Below are 14,840 nucleotides of genomic sequence, written 5' to 3'. Positions count from 1 at the left end.
AAAATAATAAGTTAAAAAGTACATATGAAAAACTCATCATCAGGGGAGGAGGATTTTTGTCATTTCTACTCTTATAAATGTTAGAGTAGTTGAAACAAGGTATATACATAGAAATACCTTTTAAAAATATTAGTGTGTGCATGTGTGTGTGTGTGTGTATGTGTGTGTGTGAGAGAGAGAGAGAGAGAGAGAGAGACAGACAGACAGACAGACAGACAGACAGACAGACAGAGAACACTTGAACTTTCTGCTGTATTTATAGACGTGAGTGAAGACAGTTTCACAGGAGTCTGGAGCTTGAGTCTTTCTTGTGGCTGTGGATATGCCATGGGTTCCAGTGACTGGCCTGGGAGCTCTAGGCTGATCCTCCTGTCCACCTCCCTTCTTGTCATGGCGCTGCTATAGTCACAGATGTGCACCATGGTATCCAGCTTTTCACATGGGTTCCAGGGACGAAATTCAGGCTCTCAAGCCAGAGTGGCCTGTGCTTTTACCCAGAGAGCAATCTCCCGTGCTGTAGGAATTCTTACTGCCAGTAGCCTTTAAGTTACTCACCCACTTAGGCGTGGCCTCTTATACTAATTATGCCCATGTAAAGCATGTGTCCGGCCTCTTTTTTCCAGCTGTGGGATTTGGTTGTTGTTGTTTATTACAGCAGAGGATTGTGACTTGTGAGTCTACCCCTAAATAAATAACCCTCTAATATTCTCAATTCTGAGCTAGTATGGGATTTCTTTAAAGTGTCCTTCTTCACTCCCAAGTTCTGGAAACACCTTAACAAACATTCTTGGTTCAAAAATAAGAGATGCAAATTAGAGTAAACTCACCCAAAACATTAGACTTCTGCGGGCGGTTGTACCTTAAAGATTCTGTGTTAGGAATTGTAGTTTCTGGCCCGAGTTTCATGCATGGTCATTGCGAGAAGCAAGGCAAGTTCTCCTGAGGCTTAGCACTACCATGGACTCAGAATAACCGAGTGCTGATGGCCAGGCAGGAAAAGGCAAATACTTGAGTTGCACATTTATATCTGTCTTCCTAACTATGGCACAGGGACTCTTGTGTGCCATCTTTCTTCTGCCCATATCTGGCTTCCCCCGGTAAAATATTATCTTTACTTCCCCAAGACAGCATTGTCTTCAACTTTTTCTGCAGCAGAAGCTATTGTACTCAAGGAAGAAATGTTAAAAAATCTTCGATCATTTGTCTTGTGGATTTAGAGTCTTAGTTTGGTAAAGCTTGCCCTAAACTCTGTTCTTTGGTCTTCTAGTGTTGACAGAGTTCTGTCTTGCCCAGTCCTGCAGTCATTCAGTCCCAAAGAATCACACAGAGGTCTACATCAATTATAAACAAAGTGGCCCAGAATCTCAGGCTCTTTTTATTAACTAATTCTTATCACTTATATTAGCCCATAATTCTTATCTATGTTGGCCACATGGCTCGGTGCATTTTTCAGTGAGGCAGTCACGTCTTACTTCCTCTGTGACTTGGTCATAACTGCAGACTGCAGAATCCTCTTCCCAGAATTCTCCTGTTCTCATTGCCCCTACCTCTACTTCTTGCCTGGTTGCCCTGCCTATACTTCCTACCTGGCTACTGGCCAATCAGCATTTATTTAAAATATAAGTGACAGGGTACAGACCAGTGTTCCACAGCATTCTAGCTCTGGAGTCCTCTCTTCCCTTCCATTAAGGAGATGAGAATGAACAGTTTTAATTTTTGAGTACTTTCTAAGTATTTTATGTCAAAAGCTCAATCAATATAACTAACACAATGTTTTGATAAAAACAAACCTGAATTTATTGCTTCCCATTATAAGGCAGAACACTGACTTGCAAACATTTGGCAGTGCCGTCAGAAGAGAAGGCAAAGACAAATGTTAATGAATTCAGGCAGATGTTTCAAAATTGGGATTTGATTCTGAGTAGGTATAAACACAATTGTTTGTACATTATTGGCAACAATAACAAAATGAGTGTTTTGGGGTAAGGGATTCAAATAATTTACATGTATAAACAGTTTATTTTTTTCATAGAGGAACAAAGATTTTTAGAAAGTTTCTATTAAAAAATCCACCAAAGTATGTTCATAAGGGACTGGGGAAATGGCTTGGGTGTAAAGTATGAGGACCTGAGTTGAGATTCCCCAAAGGCATGTGAATCACTCTGTGATCACAATCTATGATAAGACACCCCTCCCTGAAGTTCAAAACCAGCTCTTATGAATTGTGTGTAGGTGACAGCAGTTCTGCAAAAGGCCAAACACTCATCCAAGAAAAATTAGCCATGAGTTCATGAAGGTTCCATATCTCTATCACCATGGAATTTTCAGAAATTTTATACTTTAAATGCAATTGCTCTAAAACCATGGAATTGACTTAGCAAAGTCATTTAGTAGGCTAGAGTGAGAAAGAAGTCAGTGAGAAAAGTGTTTGCCTTGCAAGAACAAGAACCTAGTTCATCTTCCAGAATCCAGGCTTTATGAGAGAGAGAGGGAGAGAGAGAGAGAGAGAGAGAGAGAGAGAGAGAAACAGATCTCTTGAGTTTACTGACCAACTAGTCTATTCTTCTTGATGATTAGAAGGCAGTGAGAGATTCTGTTTCAAAGAACACATTGGACACCATGTGAGGAATAACAGCTTATTGGACCTCCTGGCCTCCACACACATGTACATCAGCACATGTTCATGAACACACACACACCAAAAACAAAACAACAAAAAACCCAAACCTCTTTTAGTTGTTTACCTACTCATATATTCTACAAATGTCTACCCCTGGTGATTGAATGCCACGCCTAATGAAAAAGCTATTGAAAGAATCCTAGAGCAAGAAGACAACAGCTGCTTTGCCTGAGAAATCTGAACTCCCAGGTTCTTCAATGGAAGCAAAACCTCTTTCCCATTCCCCACGCATGCTTCATGGCTGGCAAGCTTCTCTCGTCCCTCCATGCCTGAACTGCTTGGTGATAACACTGACACCCTCAGCTGTCCCACACGCACACCCCATGATGGTCAAGCTTCCCCATGCCTGCCATCTCCACACCACTTTATGCCACATCGGCCCTTCAGCAGCGATGACGTCTAGCTGCCCAGTCATTCATTCTCAATTTGCCGAGTCTACTTGCTTTGCCAGTCCTTTCAGAGCATATCCCTCCCTTCTCTCTGTCCTTCCTTCGTCTCATTAATTTTTGAGTGTTTTCTTAACAGTTCCTCCAGACACTCTCATTAAGGTCAGGGCTAATTAACCTCCTTCTTCTGAGCAATGGCACCGTGGTAGCCTGCCTGGCCCTGCAGGAAGGTTTCCCTTCCATGGGAAGAAATGGGCCAGCTTCCAGCAGCCCTGCACCTGCAATGGCTTACAACCAGATCTGGCACCTCCTTGGCAAGGTTGCTTGTTGGAAGCTTTGTTTGGGGGTGATGTTTTTAAGCGGGATTCTTTCTCCTCCAGGACTCCATGTTCCCCCTCCTTCCTCATTCTCTGACAATACCACTGATTGAAATCTCTCAGCTGGTAGACACCCAAGCTCCCTGTTAGCTTTGCAGATGTATTTCCCTGCTATGTAGTCAACAGGCTGTTCCTCCTCTAAACCCCATGGTTTGTGACTAAGAGCAGCCAACACAGCCAACAGCACACAGAGCAACCCACAGCATGGAGAACACGGCATCACAATACTGGATTGCAAACAGGAATTACTGAAGCGGGCTCCTCTTCAACATGGCCACTCTATTTCATTTTCAAATCCAGTATCTTCCAGAATTTTAGTGTATCAAACTTTGGGGGCACAGTTGTTGAAATAAGTGTGTAGTCCCATGCTCCCCATTTATAGGAAGGACAGAGAGCCATAAAGGAGTCTGGTAATTGTCAACCTTAGCTGAGCCTGACTTGGTTCCAATCATTGACAAAGTACTCTGTATGTGCCTATGTCAGTACATCCTGCTAGCAACCTTTTGCAAAAATAGTGATTACACTATTAGATATTCCATGTGTTTCTAGCCTTGCTATGAACAACATTAATGTCTCACTTCTCACTTTATACTTGGTAAAAATGAAAAAAAAAACCTCTACTTTTTAAATTTAGTTTTGAATTGTCTGAAAGTTTTGCTATCATCTGAAATTAAGAATAACATTTCAAACCCACTCAGATAAAAAGGAAGAGATTAAAAAAAGGGGGAGAACCTGGCTCTAGCAATCCTGGGGAATGTGTATGAGGCATAGGCCCCTGCTGCTACCTCCAAGCCCCACCTGCCTTGGTGATTCCGGCTCTCCACATCACACATTCTCCTTCTTCTATCTCTCCTCTCCCTCCCACATCACAGCACAGAAATGTTCAGGGCCTAAATATGTTTCCGCATCTGCCACTTTTCTCAGTCTCCCCTGTCACATAAATGTCAGAGCTATTCTTTACCTGGATTCTGACAAGAGGGGCTGAGGCTGCATTCTCATTACGGCGGAGGAGTCACTTGAGGAGTGATTTGCGAGATTCATATCCTGTTATTTACATTCTTTGTTCTTATTACAAGTGAACCAATAAAGCTAATATTATTATGATGGAAAAGTATTAACCCCCCTGCTCTTCAAGCTCTCTAGTCGAACTTTTAATGAAGGAAGGCAGACACAAATCTCATCTCTCCAAGCCCTCAACCTCTCTCTGGAGAACCCAAAGTAGAACAAGGGAAATAACTTTTCAGGATCTAGAGAGCAGGGCCAAAGGGAATCAAGTCAAATTGTTCAATCCTACATCCCTCCTCTGTGACTCTGGGAAGGCCACTAAACCCTGGCCTCCGTCATCTAGAAGTCAACAGAGGAGACAGGCAGACACGAATTCAGAGTGTGCTCCCTGCAATAAAATGCCACACTTATACTTCATTGGACAAAGATATAATAGAAGGGCATTCTTTTTCCTTTGTTACTTTTGTCATTGCTTTTTATTGTCCATCTAGCCAATGTTCCCACTGGCTCTCCTCTTCTCCAGACAATAGCATCTCCCAGCCTGGGAAGCTTCCACTCCCCATCTCTTTACCTGCTAAGCCTTTATTGTCCTCAGGACTGCGTACTCAGGCCTTGAGTTAATACCATAAATGTTGGCCTTGGAGGCTGGATTCTGTTTATAGGAAACTTAATTGCAGTCTGGTGTGTTTTCCTGTTTTCATTGAAATACCATCATCTCTTCTATAAAATTGTAGAATTTTTTGATTGAACATTTTTTTAATATAGTATATTTTGATCACAGTTTTCCCTCTAAAAACTCCCCCAGGTACTCCTAATCTTCCACCCCGCCCCCACATACACACACTTCCAACTCTATGCCTTCTTTCTCTTTCTCTCTCTTTAGAAAACCAAGCAGGCAAATAAAAGGAATCAAACAAAACAGACAAAGATTAAACAGGAAAAATCACATATACTACACACATGCACTCACAAATACAAAACCCATAAAATTGTAGCCTTCCTCTTTATTGTTTAAACCCAGAACAAAGGCAGAAGAATTCAATATCCCATCTTACATAGCTCCTGCTCAACTGATGCCCAAATTTCTCCCATTTGGGATACTTTTTGCAGACCTGCCTAGTAGAGTTGCATGAATAACTATATGGTTCAATGTGGTATGTTTATTAATGACTTGGTTATGCTTTGCTTTCTTTGTAATTATTACTAGAATATATGATTATGCTTTTTGTTTCTTTATTGTGTAGAAGTCATATGGATCACAGACTGACCTCAAATTCAAGAAAAAGCAGGAGATTACCTAGACTTCTAATTCTCTACCACCAAGGTTAAGTTTATAGGCAGATGCTGCACAGCTGTTTTATGTAGTGTTAGACTGAACCCATTCATGATAAGCAAGTGCTCTACCAAAGGAGACACTTCTACACTTGCAATAATATGAAATAATTTTTATATCAACCACAGCTGAAGAACTGGATGTTACAGCACAAGCTATTTCATGAATTTAGGGACAGAACCAGGCTGTGTACTTTCCTTTAAAATCTCTACCTGGAAAACTCTCATATTGTTTATGTTCTCTGACATATCTGCCCCTTGCAAATTAAAAATAAAGTGATAATCTGTTACACTAAGGTTTTAAGGGTACCACACATAAGTGTTACTGAGAGAAATGATCTTTTAAATGAAAAGTTCAGGCAGACAGAAGATTAGTCAAAAGCAACTGAGACTTCCAAGCACGAGTATATATTTATATATAGGGTATTATGAGATATCTATCCATTCACATGAGCTTTATTTGAAAAAAATTCTCAACCTAGGGAGACTGAAACGAAAATCTGAAAATTTAGAAGGCAATAATCAAGATCTCATTACTGAAGATGATATGAGGACACATACATACAAATTTTAGGGAACTATAAAGAATCTTAGATTCATGAAGGGATTTAGCAAGATAAATGAAAGCAAAATAAATAAAAATGAATAAAAGCCAAAAATGGAGCAAATAAATAGAAGCAAGCCACACTTTCATACTCTACAGATGGAATCAAAAATAATAACACTATAGAAAATACTAAGTAACTAGGAATAAAGTTAGGAAAAGATAGGAAAAACTTGTATGGAGAAAAATTATGAAATTGTAATATTCTATAGTTATTTTTTGAAAAAGATTCTTCTTTCATACAATACATCCCATCCACAGTTTCCCCTCCATCCACACCTCCCAGTTCCTTTTGCACTTCCCCTCTTCCGCAGACCCATTTCCTCATCTTTTTCTTTTCAGAAAACAAAGAGATCCCCAAGCTAAAGGTCTACCGTGATGGAGAAATAATGTGTTCAAACAAGGGAAAACATTAATATTTTCAAGATTTCTGTTATTTCATTCCATTTTAATTTTATACATTTACTCTCTGTGTATGTGTGTGTGTGTGTGTGTGTGTGAGAGAGAGAGAGAGAGAGAGAGAGAGAGAGAGAGAGAGAGAGAGTGTGTGTGTGTGTGTGTGTGTGTGAGAGAGAGAGAGAGAGAGAGAGAGAGAGTGTGTGTGTGTGTGAGAGAGAGAGAGAAAGAGAGAGAGAGAGAGAGTGTGTGTGTGTGTGTGTGAGAGAGAGAGAGAGAGAGAGTGTGTGTGTGTGTGTGTGTGTGTGAGAGAGAGAGAGAGAGAGAGAGAGAGAGAGAGAGAGAGAGAGAGAGAGTATTTGAATGCATAAGCCATGGCATACATACAGAGGGTAGAAGACAACTTGCAGGACTTGGTTTTCTCAATACATCATGTGGGTCTCAGGAATGGAACCCAGGTCTTTAGCCTTGAAAGTGAGCACTTTTACCCAGTGAACCATCTTGCTGACCTGAAGTTTTCCATTACTTTTCTAATTCATCTATAAATTTCATATATTTACATACAATATATATAATATATTGTATATATTATATATACAATATATAATGTGTATATATAATATATACAATATATATAATGTGTATATATTATATACATATAATAAAGAGCCATGAGTCCCTAAAGTTCTTGCACAAAACAATAAATGAGGAGAGAATCCTGATCTTTCTAGATGTTAAGCTTCATTCAAACCTACACAAATGAAATCCAAAAAGCACCAGAGTAGACAGAAACAGGTTTCAAAAAAGAAATGGCAGGCTCCCAAAATGACTTATGAACACACGGTAAAGTCTCAGCACATTAATGGCTAGACCTGACAACAGATATTAAGTAAAATCAGCTCTCCATAAGAAGTAACTTGGTCTGCATTTCACATCTTACAGCAAAAAAAGAAAAAAAAACAAAAGAAAAAAAAAAGCAAGAAAAAAGAAGCATTTTTTTTGAGAGCCAGAAATGGTGCTGAGTGGAAGAGTACTTGCCTTGTTGATAAAATATAAAGGCATATTTCAGAAGAACTATACCAAAGCGGAAAATGTGGCAATGGGAAAAGTATCTTTACAGTGGCATGGAAAATCAAGCACTATAAGCAAATCTGATGGATACAAACAGCACATGAGGGGCTGGAGAGATGTTTCCAGGGTTATGATCATACACATGTTGTTCTTGTTAATGATACAAGTTCAGTTCACACCAGCCAACTGGGCAGCTCACAACCACCCATAATTTAAGCTCCAGGGGATCCCATTCCATCATAGGTACCTACACATATACAGCATCCCACCCTTATACAGACACAGGCACATAAATAAAAAACGTATTTTTTGAGACAGGGTCTTACTATGTACTCCTAGCTAACCTGGTACCCACTTTATAGACCAAACAGTCTTTAACCAACAGGGATTCACCTGGCTTTGTTTCTCTAGTACTAGGATTAAAAGTGTGTGCACTCATACCCTACAAAACAAATAATTTTGACAAGAAAAATATCATAAAAATAGTAATAAGTTCAGGGTTGTATTAAGTCCCAGTACAGGACAGTATAGGAATTCAGGGATGATACCATTTAGTTTGGCTCATGCTTTTGTCTCAGAGACACTAAGGGATGCTCTTTTCACAGGCATCTTGTCATCTTAGTCAGGAAGAAGAAAGTGAGAAAGGAAAGAGTAACACCTGTGCTGTATATGAAACTCATTAGGAGAATCCTGAGATTTCCATATCACTATCTAGAGTTGCGCTTTTAGCCACAATGGAGCTTGAAAAAAAAGCAAAATTAACTTTTTACTGTGGACATATGTCTGCATTTTTCAAATCTGCTAAATGAGAAGGAAATCACAACTTCTGTGGAGACAGCTGGCAGCCTCTGCTCCTGGATGACTCAATATTGAGGTCTCAGAAGCACTCCACTCGAGATTAAAGACCAGGTAGATGTGTTGGCAAATGAAGTTTACAACAATATCTATGAAGCACACTATTGAAAATGTCATAACAGCTGACCACATGGTCAGGGATAAATTCCAAAAGAGCACCCAGGTTAGGAGTAGAATTCCAAGTTATTACCAAACACACATATGAATATGAGGCAGAGCTCTCCTCTTCAGGGTCACCTCCATGTTTGGCCAAGGACAGGTCATAAAGGTTAAAAGGTGAAGGGAGACAGGATTGAACACTGACTAATTGCAGTAATTACCTAGAAGTAAGTTAGGCAAATGATAGGAGGAAGCCTCCAGAAGAGAAAGTAGAAGAGTTTGATATGTTTAGATGTCAATAAAATGTATAAAAGAAAAAAAATATAATGTGGAAGATGTTAGGGCAGATACAAGTGGAACAGAGGACTTGAGACAAGAGCAAAGTGACCTGTAGATTCTCTGGAATTGCAGAAGCAGGTAAGTGGAAATAATTTAAGTGCCTATAGAACAGTGGGCAATGTAAAAGGTGTGATGTCAGCTAAGCATGGTGGAACAAGCTTGAATCCCAGCACTCAGGAAGCTCTTCAGGGTCACCCTTGACTACACAGTGATATTTGCATGTAAAAATTAATATTAATATAAAAATATAGTATATAAATATTAAAGCATTCTAAAATTAACTATATAATTAAGTAATCTTCAGTCTTATAAGGAAAGAATGCCTAGCCAAATGTGATCCTTGATATTATGCTTAGTGAAAGAAACTCAGTACAAACATGAAAATACTATATAATTCTACTGTTGTGAAATACTCAAAATTTTCAAATCCGTAAAATCAAAGTAAAATGGTGGTTGCCCAAGTCTGTGTGTATGGAGGAGAAATGAACCTGAAGTTTCTGTCAAACACGATGAATAATCTCCAGCGATGTTGGAACGGTTATGTCCTGTATCCAATGGCAATGCATACTTAACAGGAAATAGCTTTCATGCTGGACTCTAACCAAAATCAAATACCTCCAGTTCCTGGGGAAAAGGTGAATTGAAAACAGGAAAAGTTCTTGAAATTCTAGTTTTAAAGTGACAAGCATCACGGGGTAGAATGTAGATGGGAGTGGAGTTAAAAATTGTGTTGGTTTTTGGAGATCAGGCCTCACATGTGGCTCAGGTTGGTTTCAAGCAGCCTATCTTCCTGCCACAGCAGGTGAGTATCATTGTCGCTGGATCTGAGGTGAAATGCATAGGAGGGCAGGTGTCCTGAAGTAATGAGTAATTCAGTTAGATAAAGGGTCTTGTGCAGGTCTCTGCAAAGAGATTGATGGTAAAGACTGTGCTGCAGTTGAACATGTAGTAGAGAATCAGCCTTTAAAGCCCACCAATAACCCCCCTGCATTAATATCTGCAGAGAAGGAGACAACTGCGGATACAAAGGGTGAGACTTTTGACTCTTATGTGATGTTATTTACTTCCTCTAAAAATGAAGGAAAAGATCATCCACTGAAACCTAGAGGAATAGACAAAGTGGCTGGGAGAATGATAGAAAAAGGAGTTTCATAGAAGTGGCAGTCAAGCCGAAGAGCAGCTGACCAGGTAAGCCTAGCAGAACCTACCTGACCATATCTTTTCAGGGGCCAGCAGAGGCTGGCAGCCTAAATTCACACTGGTAGCACTCTGCTTTGGGGGTAATTTCTCAGGAAAGCTTGGTGTTTCCTAGCAATCACTTCACCGAAGTTCTGGAATTGTACCAGTTTGTGAAATTAACGACCAAGCGCATAGTGTAGGGCCTTTTTGTGGGATGAATTTTTGTGATGTATCAAGACTTGACTGAAAGAAAAAAAACAGGACCATGCAGAGATAGAAAAACAAGTCGAGGACAAAGAAGCTCACATGAGCACTTAGAATAAAACCACTGGAGCAAAAAGCTGGAAAGATGAGAAATTGGGACCAGAGGGTAACTTTAAACTGGAACAGCAACATGGCTTGGGTCATCCTCAGAATGATCTGAGAATTATCAAACTTTCATCTTCAATTTTCATCCATCGATATGCTGAGTGGTCTACACAAAAAGAGAAGCCAAGGGCACAAATGATGTCTTCTTATGATCTGGTGATAAGAGCTTGGCATAAGGCCAGCCTTGCTCTCACTGGACTTCAGTAATAGTTAACTTTTCCTGACTCTTTACTCCTACTTCACACACACACACACACACACACACACACACACACACACTCACACACACTCACACACAATCTTGGAATTATGGCTTTTCTTCTTGTTACCTCCCAAACAGCTAAGAGCAGACCTCTGTTCTCTAAGCCACATACTTCCTCTACTTGAATTTATCAGTTTATCAGATGGTAACAACCCAGTAGATTATTCTCTTCAGGTATTGTTCCTCGTTAAGTGACTAATCAGTCAATGAAATTCGTGCAGCCACGTAGATGAAGGTTCCAAGACACACTGTAATGCCTGAAGGACATTTCTTTTTTTATTGAATTTTTTTTTGATTTTTGAGACAGGGTTGCTCTGTAGTTTTTGGTGCCTGTCCTGGAACTAGCTCTTGTAGACCAGGCCCGGAGGATATTTCTTAACTCAGAAATCCAGAGTTTTAGAAAGTTTATCACTTAAAACTGATAAACTCTCCAAACTCTGTGAGAGAGACAATTAAGAAGTCTTTTAAATTTCTTAAGTTTATTCTTTTAAGAACCCCAAATCTAAAAACCTGTTGCATACCAAATAGAACCCAAGGTACTTGAAATAAGAAATGTTCCAGCCATACCTCTAACAATTTACAAACTGGCAAAAAGACAGACAAGTGTATGAATGAAAGAGAGAGAAAGGAAAGGAACAAACACAGTCCCTTAAGTTTCTCTAGGAACGGGTTCGTTGAAATGACCCCATGTTTCTTTTGTTTTTCCTCCTCTCTGGTGACCCTTTCTATGTATCCTGAGATTTGTAAGCACCTCGTTTCTATTAAATCCACATTTTAAAAGCAGAAAAGAAGAGTCTGTCATTATTTTTACATGTTCTTCCATTTCCAGACTTCTCTCCTTGATCAAAATGTTCTTAAATTTGGATGCATGTTGCATTCACCCAAGAGACCTTTGAATGTACTAGTGACTGCTTCTAACCTCAGAGAGGCTCAGATACAACAGCTCTTAAAGAGTGTTCATGATATTCATAAAAGCTGACTCATGAGGATTTTAATAAAGTCATGGAAGAGCCACTGTTCTCAAGAGTGGTTGGGCAATGTCTAGTCCTCCTTGGGTATCCTTGCTCATTCATATCATCCCAACATGCAAGAGGTTTGAGGCAGGAGGGTCAGGAGTTAAAAGTGAGCCTCAGATGTCATAAGCACTCAATAAATGTTAGCGATTATCTTAAAAATAAATCAGTGGTCTTCAGTCACTCTAGGACATGGAAGATACAATCTATCTAAAGGAAATGAGGAGACAGTTTGGGTTGGCTGTGGCTAAAATGTTCTAGCAATTATGACATGTGAACTTGGTTTCTTCAATATGCTGGCAGCTAAAGGGTATGATGCTTGCCACACTTGTTACTCTGTCTACTAAATGGGAAAGCCACTGTATTGGTGAGAGGATGAGTAAGTTCATCTCTGTCAAGGTCTAGAAGAGCTGAAGACTACCATCTCTACAGAGTATCTATAACTGTGGAGACATTTCTAGCTAGTCTACTCAGTGAAGCCTGCAGTGGAACATCGCCCTTGCTCCTAATCCCCAGAGCACACACCATTGCTGAGATCACTGACTTCATTAAGCTACAATTAAAATGTCCATAAATTAGTTACTGAAGACAATATCTGTGACCTTTGCTTATTATGGTCTGGGTAGATAATTCCAAAATGCCACCTTTCATAGCTATGCCTAGGAGAGTGAGTAAGAAGAGTGTGGGGAGGAGAATTTTCCTGCCCAGATCTACTGTTGGATGTTTTGGTTGTTGTTTTTTCTTTCCTCCCCATGGTCACTGAGAACATTTAATGAACCACTTCAAACATGGATGACCTACTGAGTACTAGAGTTTAAGAGCACCTCACTTTATGCTGAACTGCCACATATACCACAGGGGCAATGTTGCTATAGCACTTCTGTTTTTTAATTTATTTTTTGAAGATTCGTGCATATATAAAATGTGGAGCTATTTAGACAATTACATCTAAGTATATAAGACATCATAATCATATTTTTCTGTGTTACTATCTCTTGTTCTTCTCCCTTTGTTCTTGAACCTCTTCTTTCTACCCCCTCCTATTTTCATGTTGTTTCTTAATTAAATCGCACCCTTTCCCATTTTCCTCGAGGTATTCATTCCTCACTGGTGCGACTACATTTCATGATATTTCCTTTTTTCCAACCTTGTCATTCTGATCAAAATTCTTCCTCAGAACAGTGGAATGGAGAGGAGGTGCCTGGCGCCTGTCCAGAGCAAAGCAGGAAAATGCTACAAATGAGGATGGAGAGCAGGGGTCTGCTTGCTTCTTTTGGCAAAATCTGCTACAGAAACCGATGTAGATGAGGGGGCACTGAGCCATATATAAGTGAGTAATTATCTACTGTTACAGGCCTTATTATCTCTCCAAATGTTTGCTGAAATTCTGTTGGGCAACCATCTGGACCCAGAGATTTACCCATGGATAGAGAGTACACTGTGGTTTTAAAGTGAGATGGGAAAATTTCTTTCTCTAATTCTTTTCTGTCATCTTCTATTAAATAATTTAGCTGAATGTCTCTTAGATAGCTCGCCGTGAGTCCTCAGAGTAAGTGGTTTTGTGTGAGACACTCATATAAAATATTCTTTGGAAGTTTTTTCCCCCTTTTCCCCACTGGAGAATCCAAGGACAGTTTGCCATCTGTTCTAAGAATATCATTAATGCACCTATTTTTTCTTTCTCCTTGCAAGATTGGTCAGTCCAGATAATTTGTAGCCTTCTCCCATTATGGGAAAGACTTGTAGCCCAGAAGCTTCACCCCATCACTGTTAAGTCCCGGCTCTCTCATTAAGGCTTCTCTCTGGTGGCTTTGTTAGCTCTGAACAACAAAGCCTGTGTCCCCAAACCTGGCTTGGTATCAATAATTTAACAACATGTCATAGACAGCAGTGAACCATGCTGCTAGGACTGAAATATTCCTTGGGCTCCCCATCTATTCTGTTCCTCTTTCTTAGTACGTGGTGAGTAAAAGCACAGGTGGGCATGCCTTTTCCCAATTCAGAAACTCACAGGAAAAGATAATGGCTTCCAGAATAGTCCATTTACATTACAAAAGGAACCCTTGCTTTACCAGAAGGTTTACTTCAGATATTCTGTAAATTAAGAGCTCCTCTTTGCTAACTGAAATTTTATAGTCTTAATGTGCTCGGGGCTTTCTGGAAAATATTTTCTCCTCAAAGAAATAGGCAGTTCAGACATTACAGTAGGTTTGCCCTCCTGTAGACATGACAGTGGCCAGGCTACATATAAAATGTTTAAAATACAACATTCCCAGACCAAAGGTTTTGCTTCAGTGTAGACAGAGGTTTCTGTCCTGCCCGGTCCCACAGTCATTCAGTCCCAGAGAAACACACAGAGACCTACATTAATTATAAACCGGTTGGCCTATAAGCTCAGGCTCATTATTAACTAGTTCTTACAACTTACATTAACTCATAATTCTTATCTATGTTTAACCACGTGGTTTAGTATCTTTTCTCAGTATGGTATCTTGCTTCCTCTGTATCTGGCTGATGGCTACAGACTGAACTTTTCTCTTTCCAGAATTCTCCTAGTCTGGTCACCCTGCCTATACTTCCTGACTAACTACTGGCCAATCAACATTTTATTAAACCAATTTGAGTGACAAATCTTTCAAGAGCATTTCAAGCAGCACTTCAGATTTTCTCCTTGTCCAGGTTCCATCTCAGTTTGGTAGGCACCAGTACAACCGTAATATGATGTAGATATATAGATAATGTGATCTGGTCCCTCTCCGTGATGCCAGAAAGTGTGCCCAGGCAGGAAAGCGTCTTATTCTCTTCTAATAATTGCATTAAGAAACTGGAGGAAGGTATTAACACTATAAACTCTATAGCATATAGACACATGA

Source organism: Microtus pennsylvanicus, chromosome 4 (assembly GCF_037038515.1).
Source record: "Microtus pennsylvanicus isolate mMicPen1 chromosome 4, mMicPen1.hap1, whole genome shotgun sequence".
Classification (NCBI taxonomy): Eukaryota; Metazoa; Chordata; class Mammalia; order Rodentia; family Cricetidae; genus Microtus; species Microtus pennsylvanicus.
This window is presented reverse-complemented; position numbering follows the sequence as displayed.